At 45.3% G+C, this 15,775-nt stretch overlaps 1 protein-coding gene across 3 annotated transcripts in view; it reads left to right on the forward strand.

Annotated features, from left to right (window-relative positions):
• The window catches only part of DACH2 (dachshund family transcription factor 2), a 680,850-nt gene that overhangs the window by 241,238 nt on the left and 423,837 nt on the right, over positions 1-15,775 (forward strand). The window lies entirely within an intron of this gene.

Below are 15,775 nucleotides of genomic sequence, written 5' to 3' on the forward strand. Positions count from 1 at the left end.
TGTATCACAGGGGGGGAAGGGATCAGGAGTGTCTATCACACGGGGTGCACGCGGGTCTATCACACAGGGATTTTTGTGTAAGGCTCAGGAGTTTGTATTGCACAGGGTGCAGGGCTCAGGAGTGTGTATTGCTGAGCTATGGGGAGGGTAAAACTGGCCAGAGTACAACCAAATTTGCTCCCCCCCACCCATAAATTTCCCCTTCCCAGCACTGAGGGGAAGAGAGCAGCTGCTGTGCAACTAGTACACATTAGTATTTAGTTCCGGCTGAAGGCTAGGGCTACAGGAGGAACCACTGCTGCAAAGCTGGTGTGACTAACCTCCTCCTATGGATCTTTTAGATTAGACATAGAGGATCCAGCATCTGAGCTGTCCCAAAAATTTCCTCCACCAGCTTCTGAGTTTACAATTAACAAGTCTGTGAGCACAGGGCCAGTACTGGAGGTGGCGGTGGTAGCCAAAAAAAAAAAAAGATCTATCTATCCTAAATTAATGGTGGAAAAACACACACTTGCTGCTTCTTTGAATGGTAAGCTCTAAATAAGCACTGCAACATGACCGCATGAAAGCTGTAGAGGTGTGAATGTGGCATCCATATGTCACTGTCAGGGGTCAGACTCGGAGGGCAGTTGTTATAGCAGTAGGGAGGCTCCCACTGACCAGCAGGACACGTACTCAAGCAGGTCACCCTGGCTCATCCAAGGTGCAGAGTCTAAGCACCAACCAGTGTTCACCAGAGCTTCTGGTGGTGGGGATGGGTTTTGCTGCGTGTTAGTACCAGGCCGCAGTCCTCGGACCAGAGGTGAGCAAGTCGGGGTCCAGTAACAGATATGGCAGGTAGGGATTCAGCAGAAATGTAGTCAGTAAACAAGCCAGAGGTTGGTAACAAGGGGTTGCAGGTTGGGATCAAGCAGAAGCATAGTTTGAGGAACATGCCATAGGTCGGTAATGAGGCAAAATGGGTGGGGTTTCCCCTGGGGTGGGATTTTTAAGGCACAGAAGAGAAAAAAAGGAGTTTTACCAAAAAATTGAAAAAATATTTAAATTGTATTAATATACAAAATACACATGATGAACGTTAAAAACAGAAGCAAGCTATGAACATATGCATTGTGTCAGAACCAACCATACAGTCCAAAGTCGATGTCCGACGCGTTTCGAAGTGACTGCTTCTTCATCAGGGGTGACTTTGAGTGGTTTTATGGTTAACTGCACATGGCTATTGGATGCTTGCTAGAATAAAATCAAAGCAGGATTGATTGGAACCTGACTGGTGCTATATGGCCTAAGGAAGGACCAGGTAAAGGTAGATATTGGCCAGATGATTATCGGATTGTGTGTCCCCTAGATTTGGAACAGCTGGAGTCCGAAGAGGCTGAACAACTTACTGAGAAAGAGCCATCAAAAACTGGTTAGAATAGCAGCAGAAAAGAATTGTTAAGTGTGTGAAACACCAAGCTCCTGAACGGCAGACTGCGAAGGTCGGTAATGAGTGGTAATGAAGATTCAGATGGCAGCAGGAGTGACCAAAGTGAGATATTGGCTTGAGAGAGCACAACAATCTGGCAAATAGGAAGTACAAAGCTATGACTTAAATAGGAAGTTCATGGGAGGAGCAAAAGGTTCAAGAGAACCAGATGCAGGGTTGTCTATGGAATCGGGCAGGGAGCAGTCCAGCATCTCGGGTGGCTTAGCAAGAAGAGATACTGTCGGAAACAGAGGTTGCAGGTTCAGATCCGGGTCCTGACATCATATGGGACGGAATGTAGGTCACTATCATTATACAGATTACTTTTTCGGCCATTAACCACTTGCCGTCTGCTCACGTTGAGCCTACTGCGGCAAAGTGGTTAGTTATCGTCTGGCGACGTAGACCTACATCGCCAGACACTCCCCCCTCCTCGGCGGCGCGCGCGCCCCCGTAGGCTCGCTCCCGCTGTATTCAGTCACAGCGGGAGTCGGGCCAGGGGAGGAGCAGCGGCGATCGCTGCTGCTCTTCCCCGATCGTCGGGGAATCGAGTGTGGAGATCCGCCTGCTTGTGTAAACAAAGCGGGTGGATCTCCTAAGTGACAGGCAGGGTCAGATTGCAGGGTTCAGCATAGTTGAACCCTCGATCTGTCCTTGTGTCACACAGTCACCTTCCCCCACACACGATAGTAAGCACCAGGCATACATTAACCCCTCCCTCTCCAATAAAATGAACCCCTTCCCTGCCATCTGTGTCATTTTTACAGTAACAGTGCATATATATAGCACTGATTACTGCAGTAATGTCACTGGTACCCCCAAAAGTGTCAAAAATGTCAGTCAAGGGTCCGATCTGTCCGCCGCAATGTCGCAGTCCCGCAAAAAAAATCGCAGGTCGCCGCCATTACGCGTTAAAAAAAAAAACACCAAAAATGACAGAAATCTTTCCCTTTGTTAGTAAACGCAATAACTTTTGCGCAAACCAATCAAAATACGCTTATTGTGATTTTTTTTTTACCAAACCTAGGTAGCATAAAACAAATTGGCCAAAATCTTTTAAAAAATTTGATTTTTACATTTTTTTGGGGGGAATTTCATATAAAAAATGTTAAAAATATTGTTATTATTTCAAAATAAACGCTCTTTTTTTGTTTATAGCGCAAAAAGTAAAAATCGCGCAGGTGATCAAATACCACCAAAAGAAAGCTCTGTTTGTGGGGAAAAAAGGACGTAAATTTAGTTTGGGTACAGCGTCGCACGACCGCGCAATTGTCAGTTAAAGTCGCACAGTGCCAAATCGCAAAAGGTGGCCCAGACGTAAGACAGCAAAATCCTCTGGTGGTAAAGTGGTTAAATCCCAAGCTTTAGGATTACTTTAATGACCTATTCACTTTGGTTGGTGATCTGCTGCATGTCCAACCAAAGTTATCTTTTCGATAGAAGATTCTATTCTAACAATTATAAGTCGTTTTATCAGACGATGTGCGACAAGGCGTCACATCAGCTGAAGGATCACTTTCTGGAACACTAAAGTTTCTAGGACAGAATTTAGCCCCCCAACTACTCCAAGTCTCTCGCTCTTCGATTGTTCCACCTCTACATTGTTGACATGTTTGCCAAGAAACAAATTATATTGTTTTTGTCTTTTCCAATTCAGCCGAACCGTTCATCAAACTGGGAGAGAGAAGGTGCCATCATTCTCGCTTTTTTCTATTCTTTTTTTTTTTTTTTTCTTTTTTTATCTTTTTTTGTTTATTGAGTGCTTGTAATTATCCCCTTTTCATGGGAAGATACAAAGGTTTTTTTTTTTTTCTTTTATTTTAATTCTCTACCTAGAATCGAGGGTGAGAACACCGTGCGCCTAATTTGTAAATTATAATGTACGCCGTTGTATTGAGAGACGTGTGGAGTGCGCAAGGGGCTAATGGGCCTTGTCAGACGCCGCAACAGCGCTACGGCGGCGACATTCAGCGAGCGGCACCTCAAACTAAGGCGAGTGAGCAGTAAATGAATAGCTTGGGTTAAACACAGTTGTTTAATACACGACAGAATGATAATGGAACAATAGGCGCCAATCTCGCTGCGGAACGAAGAGTGGGCGCTTCTTTTTTTGTTCCTTTTTGCATTTAAACAAAGTGACTGAATTAAGAGAGAGAGAACACATCTCAAACTAAACAGAGGAAGAAAGTTTGTTGTCTTCCACAAAGGTTAGCTTCATTTCAAAGGTTAGGTGCGACGCAGGGGCCCATGAAAGACGTATGGAAATCAAATTACTTGGGAGTTTTAGAATCTTTGAAATCCATTAACACCAGTCAGACGGGGAGTCAAACATGAAATATGATTTATCGAAAATTGTTATTTTTGGAGAAAGCGCTGCATGTGGCTCTTAGGATTTGGTAGGTTGTGCCAGAGGAAATTTTCTCTTCTTACGGATGCAGAGTCCATGTTGATATGACCAGATGTATGTGGACGGCCCTCTAAATGATCAAGTTCAGGGGTTCCAAGTAAAGGGGATGGTTAGTACTACAGTGTTTAGACAATTGTGCTCTCTCAACCTTGGAACAGTTTGGGGAAGACCCTTTATTGTTCCAGCATGACCATTACCCCATTTATAAAGCCAACTCCAAGAAGACATGGTTTGATCAGTTTGGACCAGCTCCAAAAAAGACATGGGTTGACCAGTTTGGGCCAGCTTCATAAAGACATGATTTGACCAGTTTGGACCAGCTGCCAAAAAAGACATGGGATGACCAGTTTGGACCAGCTCCATAAAGACATGCTTTGACCAGTTTGGACCAGCTCCATAAACGCATGGTTTGACCAGTTTGGACCAGCTCCATAAAGACATGGTTTGACCAGCTCGGACTAGTTCCATAAAGTCATGGTTTGACCAGTTTGGACCAGCTCCAATTAAGACATGGTTTGACCAGTTTGGAGCAGCTCCATAAAGACATGGTTTGACCAGCTCGGACTAGTTCCATAAAGTCATGGTTTGACCAGTTTGGACCAGCTCCAATTAAGACCTGGTTTGACCAGTTTGGACCAGCTCCATAAAGACATGCTTTGATCAGTTTGGACCAGCTCCATAAACGCATTGTTTGACCAGTTTGGACCAGCTCCATAAAGACATGGTTTGACCAGCTCGGACTAGTTCCATAAAGTCATGGTTTGACCAGTTTGGACCAGCTCCAATTAAGACATGGTTTGACCAGTTTGGACCAGCTCCATAAAGACATGCTTTGATCAGTTTGGAAAGAATTTTGGTGGCCCAAAAGAAACTGCGCAAAATTGGTGATATTCGATAATAAATTAATCAATCAAATTGTCATAAATTAATTAAATATATATAAGAGGAATTGCTTCCATAGTGCAAGCTGCAATAAAAACGTATAAAACGCATAAATGGGAAAAGAGTGGAATAAATTGCGCTCAACACTTAAAACACAACCAAAAGGTGCTTGTGTGCATAAATATGTGAATAAATGGTTATAAATAAATAAATATATAAGAATCCTAAATGTGAGAAAAAAGTCCTTGGTAAATAAATATATCAACAGTCTTTAAAGTGCCCAGTGCAATACAGATCTCTCAGCAATGACTGAATATCACTCCAACTTCAAGTGAGGGACCTCCACCTTAAGAGACTTTTCTCCACCCAGTGCTCGGGGTAAATACTTCTTACCAAAGCTGGTGGACCCCTTAATTACAGGGGGTCTAAAGCAGCGTAAATGGTCCACAAATGCCTCCAAGCTATCCTTCAGGTCCCTTGATATATGGCTCAGCTCGCATAAGGAACTCCAAGTATTTCAGGATATTCACAAATATAGATCAAATCAGTATTCCTCTTCATCAGAAGATAAGGCTCACAGGTAACAGATCACAGGTCCATAAAGCGGGTCACAGGTCCATAGGAAAACAAAGGTCCGGACATAGTGCATTACCGCAATAAATTACTTTATTGAACATAGCATAAAATCATAAAAATTACCTTGTAAAGCACTATACAAGTGCATGTGATGAGCAGATTGTATTACACACAGCGGTCTCGACCGCAATGGATGGCGGGTGACGTCACCGGCCCCTCCCCCTTCGCACGCGTTACGTCCCACTGCACGGGACTCCCGTGCAGTGGGACGTAACGCGTGCGAAGGGGGAGGGGCCGGTGACGTCACCCGCCATCCATTGCGGTCGAGACCGCTGTGTGTAATACAATCTGCTCATCACATGCACTTGTATAGTGCTTTACAAGGTAATTTTTATGATTTTATGCTATGTTCAATAAAGTAATTTATTGCGGTAATGCACTATGTCCGGACCTTTGTTTTCCTATGGACCTGTGACCCGCTTTATGGACCTGTGATCTGTTACCTGTGAGCCTTATCTTCTGATGAAGAGGAATACTGATTTGATCTATATTTGTGAATATCCTGAAATACTTGGAGTTCCTTATGCGAGCTGAGCCATATATCAAGGGACCTGAAGGATAGCTTGGAGGCATTTGTGGACCATTTACGCTGCTTTAGACCCCCTGTAATTAAGGGGTCCACCAGCTTTGGTAAGAAGTATTTACCCCGAGCACTGGGTGGAGAAAAGTCTCTTAAGGTGGAGGTCCCTCACTTGAAGTTGGAGTGATATTCAGTCATTGCTGAGAGATCTGTATTGCACTGGGCACTTTAAAGACTGTTGATATATTTATTTACCAAGGACTTTTTTCTCACATTTAGGATTCTTATATATTTATTTATTTATAACCATTTATTCACATATTTATGCACACAAGCACCTTTTGGTTGTGTTTTAAGTGTTGAGCGCAATTTATTCCACTCTTTTCCCCTTTGATCAGTTTGGACCAGCTACACGAAGACATGGTTTGACCAGTTTGGACCAGCTCCATAAAGACTTGCTTTGACCAGTTTGGACCAGCTCCATGAAGACATGCTTTGACCAGTTTGGACCAGCTACATGAAGACATGGTTTGACTGTTGTGTACAGCTCCATAAAAACATAGCTTGTCCATTTTGGAGCAGTTATGTCAAGACATGGTTTGACCAGTTTGGACCAGCTCCATAAAGAAATGGTTTGACCAGCTCGGACCAGTTCCATAAAGACATGGTTTTACCAGTTTGCACCAGCTAAAGACTTGGTGTGACCAATCTGGACCTGCCACATAAACACGTGTTGTGACCACTTTGGACTGGCTCCATAAAGACATCGTTTGGCTAGTTTTGAGCTCCTGTAAAAATACAAGGTTTGACCTGTTTGGATTAACTCCATAAAGATGTGGTTTGACCAGTCTGGACAAGCTCTGTAAAGACAATCATGTTCTAGAGCAAAGAAAAAAGGATCCAGATTATCTTCTCCTTATGCTTCCTCCACCCCTAGACAGCACACGCAACAATCCTTCCAGGATTTGAATAAAACACATCAACCTAACAACCTCCAGGGCTCACATGAGTCCTTGAAATGTTCTTTTGAGTATGCACTAAAACACTCAGGTTACCGTGCGGTTTTAGCACATGAGTGCTGGAAGTTTTTGTATTTGATCCATCAAGACATGGTTTGACCAGTTTGCTGTGGAGAAATGTGTGTTTCCTGCACAGAGCCCTTGCCTCAACCCTACTGAACACCTTTGGGATGAAATGTAACACCTATGGTGAGCCAGGTCTTCTCCAACATCCGTACCTGACCTAAAAATGGGCATAAATTCCACAGACACCACTCTAAAATCTTGTGGAAAGAATTCCTAGAAAAGTGTAGTCTGGTATAAGGGGGTAACTTCATATTAATGGAAATGGTTTCGGAATGGGATTTCCATCAAGCCTACATAGGTGTGATAGTCTGGTGTTCTACAGACTATTAGCCATATAGTGTATCCCTAAACCCTGGTTCCAGGCTTAACCTCGGTCCTGCTAGTGACGATCGGTGCAACATTATGCCCGATGAACATGAAACTGTATTGAGCCAACCAGTCACGTGTCTTCTTTTAAACTTAATTTTAGGGGGAATTTTACAGACATTGCTAACACCTGATAAGCACTCCATTTGAGTGTCCTTGTGAATGTTTTCTCCATGAAATAATGGCATCAGTAGCTCATAGTAGTTACTCTGATTTAGGTGGACTTGTTCTGTAAAGTTGAAGATGTTTTGTAGCTCCTCCAAGCTGCCACTTCAGTTCTGAACTAAAGAATTTTCTTGGATAAGCTACTTCAACATTACAGAACACTTTCAATTGAATGTCGCTATCTTCTACTACCTATACCACACATTCTCAACTCGTAGCCACATTTTGCCCGTGACCTCAAACCTAAGGTAACCCATTCAGCCTAGTTCAGGTGCACGCCGCTCTACTGAATGATTGCCGAGCCTCCATAATCCCGGCGGCGGTCATACACAAGCTGCTATTGTGGCCGGCTCTCTGCTCTTCTCTTTCTTTCCTAACACACAGACACAGAAGCATTTTGCCGAGTGGGTTACATCTTGTTTCATCCATACCGGGGTTCTGAAGGTGGATTCTCTGTTGTGTGATGAGCTTGGTGTCATTCTGGGAGCATGTGAGTTCATAATAATAATGGGGTGGGCAACTACATGGCAGATGAGGTTTAATGTTGAAAAATGTAAAGTAATGCACTTGGGGGCCAGAAACCAGAAAGCAAGCTACTCACTGGGGGGGGAACCTCTGGGTGAGTCTAGGATGGAAAAGGACCTGGGGGTACTGGTAGACAACAGGCTGGGCAGTGGCATGCAATGCCAAGCCGCTGCAAGCAAAGCCAACAGAATACTGGGATGTATAAAAAAGGGGATTCACTCCAGAAATAAAGAGATTATTCTCCCTCTCTACAAGACTCTGGTCCGGCCACATCTGGAGTATGATGTCCAGTTCTGGGCACCGGTCCTCAGGAAGGATGTGCTGGAACTGGAGAGAGTCCAGAGAAGGGCAACAAAAATAATTAGGGGAATGGAGGACATCAGCTATGAGGAAAGACTACAAGCACTGAACCTATTCTCTCTGGAGAAGAGACGATTGAGGGGGGATATGATATCAATGTACAAATACTGTACTGGCGACCCTAGCATAAGGAACAAACTATTCAGAGAAAGGGAATACAATAAGACACGTGGCCACTCACTGAGACTAGAGGAAAAGCGGTTTAACCTTAAAGTGCGCATCAGAAGGGAGCATCGATAGTTTAAAAAAACTATTAGATGGGCACCTTAAAGACCACAACATACAGGGGTATACAATGTACAACATACAGGGGTATACAATGTACAACATAGAGGGGTATACAATGTACAACATACAGGGGTATACAATGTACAACATAGAGGGGTATACAATGTACAACATAGAGGGGTATACAATGTACAACATAGAGGGGTATACAATGTACAACATAGAGGGGTATACAATGTACAACATACAGGGGTATACAATGTACAACATACAGGGGTATACAATGTACAACATACAGGGGTATACAATGTACGGTTAACAGCAAACACACACATCATAGATTGAACTGGATGGACGGATGTCTTTTTTCAACCTCACTAACTATGTAACTATGTAATAAGGTGTCATTTTATCTTTGCTTAAAGACGTTTTATGCACTAGTAGGGCATGCGTTTCCCCGGTCTGTTGTTTTTTTTGTTTCGATTTCCCACAGTTAAAAATCCCCATAGGCGACACTTTAAAAATTTCTACAGGTTACCAGTTTAGAGTTACAGAGGAGGCGGCGATACCTCACGTGTGGTTTGAACACCGTTTACATATATGGGCGGGGCTTCCATATGCGTTCGCTTCTGTGCGCGAGCTAACGGGGACAGGCCGCTTTAATTTTTTTTTCCTGTTTATTGTATTTATTATTTTTACACAGTTTAAAAAAAAAAAAAATGTTGGTCATTTTTATTCCTATTACAAGGAATGTAAACATCCCTTGTAATAGAAAGAAGCGGTGCAGGACCTCTTTCTTGTGAGATCTGGGGTCAAAAAGACCCTTGCACCTCACAAGTACACGAAAAAAGAAAAAAAAAATGGTTAAAAAAAAAATCGTCTCTTTAAACCAGTTGCTAGGCAACGATGTTTGATGTCGGTCCGGTCCTCCAAGACCATAGAGTCGAGTGAGGGCCATCTTGCCCTCACTCGACTTCCTGTCTAAGAGGATCCGAGACTGGATCGTTTTCCCCCGCTTCCGGTGGGTCCAGTAAGCGGGGAAAAGGACCGGGAAGCGGCAGGAGGGGGGTGGTCACCTCTTCTGCCGGACCGTAAAGGTGATCCCGCAGTGAATCCGCCGCTGGGGCCACCCTTACCTGAAAGCCTTTCGCCTGCCGATTTCAAAAATACCGGGGTTATGGCAGCTATCTGCTGCCATAACCCCGGTATTTAGCGTCAAAGGACCGACGTAAATCGACGACGGGTGTTCGGTAAGTGGTTAAGTGAGTGTTTCTGCCCAGAGTTTAAAGCGGTTGTTTCCCCAAAAAATAAATAAAAACCCTGCAGGACAATGGCATGCATGCATCGCATACAGAAATACTTACCTTAGAACGAATGCCTGACCCGGTCGCCCGGACACCGCTGAGGGAGCGGACATGTTCCTTCGACGTCTCTTCTGGGTTCAGCTGCTCCGGTGCTGTGAATGACCGGAGCCACGATGACGTTCATTTTCCGGCAAGGAGATCTGAAGGCTCGGCAAGATACGCCGGACCTTCAGAGTGCATGCGCCGCTGGTGTCAGCGGCTGCATTCAGGGTGAATATCTTCTAAACCGTGCAGGTTTAGGAGATATTAATTTTGCCTACAGGTAATCCTTATTATAGGCAGCATTATAGGCTTAGCTGTAGGTAAAAATTAACCGGTTGCCGACCACACGCCGCCTATATACTGCAGCAGTGTGGCTCTCCCTGGCAAACCGATGTAGCGGTACATTGGTCATAGGGGGCGAGCGCGCACGCCGGCGTCACACTCCCTTCCCCGCTCGTTAGCGGGGGAAGCCGATGCACAGGTCAGACGGCTCTGATTGACGCTGAACACCCGTGATCGCTCCCCGCTGAGAGAGGAGGACGGTCGGATGTTGTAAACACAGCCGACCATTCTCTCTGGAATAATCAGAGTGCCTGTGATCCTTCTATATGGATCACAGGTCTCTATGGTCATTCCTCAAGCCACACACCCCCACAGTTAGAAACACGCCCCTAGGTACACATTTAACCCCTTGATCACCCACACTGTTAACCCCTTCCCTACCAGTGTCATTATTTCAGTGACCGTGCATATTTTTAGCACTGATCACTGTAGTAATGTCACTGGTCCCCCCAAAAGTGTCATAAATGTCAGTTAGGTGTCCGATCTGTCCGTCGCAATGTCGCAGTCCTGCAAAAAATTGCAGATCGCCGCCATTACTAGTAAAAAAAAAAAAAATTACCTAAATCTTTCCCGTAGTTAGTAGACGCAATAACTTTTGGGCAAACCAATCAAAATACGCTTATTGCGATTTTTTTTTTGTAGCAGAAAACAAATTGGCCTACAATGTTAAAAAAATTTAGATTTTCAAATTTTTTTTTTTTTTGGGAATGTTCTATAGCAGAATGTGAATTTTTTTTTCCAGAATTGTCGCTCTTTTTTTGTTTATAGCGCACAAAAGAAAAATCGCAGAGGTGATCAAATACCACCAAAAGAAAGCTCTATTTGTGTGGAAAAAAGGACATCAATTTTATTTGTGTACAGCGTCGCACGACCGCACGATTGTCTGTTAAATTAACGCAGTGCCGAGTCGCAAAATATGGCCTGGTCATTAAGGGGTAAAATCTTCCGAAAGCGGAGTATACTACCGCTTTAATTATATTACCAGCCAAAATGTTTGTTTCGAGGAACTTTTACACCAGCTACTTTTTTCATTTTTTTTTTCATTTTGTGCATTCATGGTGTTTCGCCGCCTCTGTAGCCGCTCTGCTTTGATTCGTACCAATCAGAATTCAGTTGCGCTGCTTGAAAACCGCTGACCCTCCAGTCTGCGCGCCGGTCACGTTACGCCGACCGGGGGAGAAGAAAGCGATCAACTTTTCCGGCTGACGCTTGGAGGAAAAAGGCTGGAAGAGGTAGGAGCTGTCAGGCTGCGCAGCATGACGGCCTTTGTATCGGACGCCATCAGAGGACGCAGAACAAAAGCTGCGCCAAGTGGGAATAAATTCTTACAACCCGGCGACAATTCCCCCCGTTGGTGTCACATCACAGCCGTACTTTCATTTCTAATTCCGTGTGTATTACCGAGCGGCGAGCGCAAGATTTAACAATTACCCGCATTAGACAGCAGTTGGGGCTCGGGGGTGCCGAACGCATGCTGATCCCGTGGGGGATTCCCATCCACGTTTTATTCAGATATCTGAGGGGCGGAAATTAAAGTGACAGGTCAGTGTGGACACAATGAGACTCTCCGTCCTTTCATCAGGCGTAATTTTCAGGGACGTGGTGACAAGTTTCCTCCGGCCTCTCCGGTAAAAATAGATGTCATTATTCTTTAGTTGGAGGTTTGTAATCAGGGCGGCTGATGGGATGCCGCGGACGGTCCTTGCAAGTGGTGCCATGGTTGTTCACATGTGAGATAAACCGAATGGGGTACCATAGCATGGAGTTTGTCTAACTGCAGTCATATTACTGGAGATCAGTGTTGTGAACCTCCTGCGCTGTGCGCAGGGGGTGTGCCTGGGCACACCCTAATCACACCGTGTGCATTAGCATTATCGGTCTGTGGGCCAGGGAGTAGATGGGAAATATCTTCCTCTGACCAGTTCTGTCATTTATGAAGGCTACCGTACTTCTTTCACTGTACTGGCTCTCCCATAAGAGTGTGTGTGTGTGTGTCTGTGCAACACTCCACCAATCAGGCCTGTATGGTAGAGTGGCCAGATGAAAGCCACTCCTCAGTAAAAGGCACATCACAGCCCACCTGTAAATGGAAGAAGTTTGGAACCACCAGGACTCTTCCTAGAGCGGGCCGCCCGGCCAAACTGAGTGATGGGGGGAGAAGGGCCTTAGTCAGGGGGGTGACCAAGAACCCAATGGTCCCCTGACAGAGCTCCAGCATTTCTCTGTGGAGAGAGGAGAACCTTCCAGAAGAACAACCATCTCTGCAGCACTCCACCAATCAGGCCTGTATGGTGGAGTGGCCAGATGAAAACCACTCCTCAGTAAAAGGCACATGACAGCCCACCTGGAGTTTTCCAAAAGGCACCTGAAGGACTCTCAGACCATGAGAAACAAAATTCTCTGCTCTGATGAAACAAAGATTGAATCTCATTGCTCTAGGGAAGGGTACAGAAATATTTCTGCAGCATTGAAGGTCCCAATGAGCACAGTGGCCTCCATCATCTGTAAATGGAAGAAGTTTGGAACCACCAGGACTCTTCCTAGAGTGGGCCGCCCGGCCAAACTGAGTGATGGGGTGAGAAGAGCCTTAGTCAGGGGGGTGACCAAGAACCCGATGGTCCCCTGACAGAGCTCCATCATTTCTCTGTGGAGAGAGGAGAACCTTCCAGAAGAACAACCATCTCTGCAGAACTCCACCAATCAGGCCTGTATGGTGGAGTCTCCAGACGGAAGTCACTCGTCAGTAAAAGGCACATGACAGCCCGCCTGGAGTTTTCCAAAAGGCACCTGAAGGACTCTCAGACCATGAGAAACAAAATTCTCTGCTCTGATGAAACAAAGATTGAACTCTTTGTCCTGAATGGCGAGCGTCATGTCTGGAGGAAACCAGGCACCGCTCATCACCTGGCCAATACCATCCCTACAGTGAAGCATGGTGGTGGCAGCATCATTCTTTGGGGAGGTTTTTCAGTGGCAGGAACTGGGAGACTAGTCAGGATGGAGGGAAAGATGAATGCAGCAATGTACAGAGACATCCTTGATGAAAACCTGCTCCAGAGCGCTCTGGACCGCAGACTGGGGTGAAGGTTCATCTTCCAACAGGACAACGACCCTAAGCACACAGCCAAGATAACAATGGAGCGGTTTTGGGAACAATTATATGAATGTCCTGTCCAGAGGCCATACTTGAACCCGATTGAACATCTCTGGAGAGATCTGAAAATGGCTGTGCACCAACGCTCCCCATCCAACCTGATGGCTCTTGAGAGGTCCTGCAAAGAAGAGAGAAACTGCCCAAAAATAGGTGTGCCAAGCTTGTAGCATCGTACTCAGAAAGACTTGAAGTTGTAATTGGTGCCAAAGGTGCACCAAATGCATTAAAACAAATAAGTAAACAAAATAAGTGCAAGTATCTACAAAAGTCCAATATAAAGTGGAAGTGCTGATAGTGAGTTAAGTGAGGTCATAACTAAGTTGAAATACAGTCCATGCTCCAGACGTGATTTATATCAACCACCTTCTTCTGCTCAAATGATATCAATGCGTATCATAAATAATAGTGCATTTCCACCTCTGTGCACTGTCCCCGTGCTCTCAGAACTCTCGCCTGATCTAAAATAAAAACAAACCTTTGAATAATATATTTAATAAACTGATACGCTGCTCCACCACTCTACACCTCCAGTAGGTACAATTTCCAGGGTTACTCAGGCACTGGTCCCTTTTTTAAGACACCTGCGGTCCCCCCCGGTGCATCCGCTTAGCAACCTTTTAGAACAAAATAATTATTGTGCTAAGAAAGCCTCTTATATAAAATACAATTAAACAGCGCATGTAATCTGGTGTATGCTCAGCATTGCATAGTATCTTGCATCACTTTTGGTTTCGGCGACCTACACGTTGCGTCATGCCACAATCAGGGGACTGAATATTACAGTAGATGGTCAGAGACTGCAGGCATATTACAGGAGATAGTCCAAGATGGCACACATAGTACAGGAGATGGTCAGAGACTGCAGACATAGTGCAGGAGATGGTCAGAGACTGCAGACATAATACAGGAGAGGGTCAGAGACTGCAGACATAGTGCGGGACAGGGTCAGAGACTGCAGACATAGTGCGGGACAGGGTCAGAGACTGCAGACATAGTGCGGGACAGGGTCAGAGACTGCAGACATAGTGCAGGAGATGGTCAGAGACTGCAGACATAGTACAGGAGATGGTCAGAGACTGCAGACATAATACAGGAGATGGTCAGAGACTGCGGACATAGTACAGGAGATGGTCAGAGACTGCAGACATAGTACAGGAGAGGGTCAGAGACTGCAGACATAGTGCGGGACAGGGTCAGAGACTGCAGACATAGTACAGGAGATGGTCAGAGACTGCAGACATAGTACAGGAGATGGTCAGACACTGCAGACATAGTACAGGAGAGGGTCAGAGACTGCAGACATAGTGTGGGACAGGGTCAGAGACTGCAGACATAGTACAGGAGATGGTCAGAGACTGCAGACATAGTACAGGAGATGGTCAGAGACTGCAGACATAGTGCGGGACAGGGTCAGAGACTGCAGACATAGTGCAGGAGATTGTCAGAGACTGCAGACCTACCACAGGAGACGGTCGGAGACTGCAGGCCTACCACAGGAGACGGTCGGAGACTGCAGGCCTACCACAGGAGACGGTCGGAGACTGCAGGCCTACTACAGGAGATGGTTAGAGACTGCAGACCTGCTACAGGTGCTGCTGGTGACTGTAAACCTAGGAGACGCTATATTAGGGATGTGTTACATGAGATGCACTTTCACTAATGAGGTCCACAAAGGGCCGCTTTGCAAGTACCAAGGACTGCATGTGATTCTTGAGCTGTAGGTTCGGAGAGATGTCCTCTCACCTCCTGTTGTGGCCCCATCCCGAAAAGTCAAGTTTATCCTCCATTTTTACTTTAGAGTCCACCAAAAAGTGACCTCCTTCACAGGGGCCCAGATAACAATAAAAACCATAGAGGGGATCCGAACCGTTCCCATATTATCTAAAATAAAAGGAAATGTTTTGGCTGAAGTTCATCTTCAGATTTTGGGGTGAGCGCTGGCCCATCCTCACCGTTTCTCCTGTCCTTTCCCGTTGTAGGCTGCGTGCGTGCGTGTGCGGGTTCAGCGGGAGTTTAACAGCACTTGGCACGTTGAAGAGCTCCATAATAAATGCCAAATGAAAGAGATTTTAATTTGACCATAATGCAATTCTAAAACAAGATCGTTCTAAAAATAAACCACACTTATTATTTCTATTAGAAAAGTTTCTAAAAGAAAAGGGTAAAAAAAAAGTTTTAATAAACTGCCAAGCTTTCATCCTGCGGACTCGCAGCACCGTCTTTGTCCTAAATAGGCAGCGAGTTGGGTGACTCCAGCGTAGATAAGTCATCGCATGAGCTCCTTCAAAGTA

The sequence above is a fragment of the Pelophylax lessonae genome (genome assembly GCF_965119305.1).
Source record: "Pelophylax lessonae genome assembly, chromosome: 7".
NCBI classification, from domain to species: Eukaryota; Metazoa; Chordata; class Amphibia; order Anura; family Ranidae; genus Pelophylax; species Pelophylax lessonae.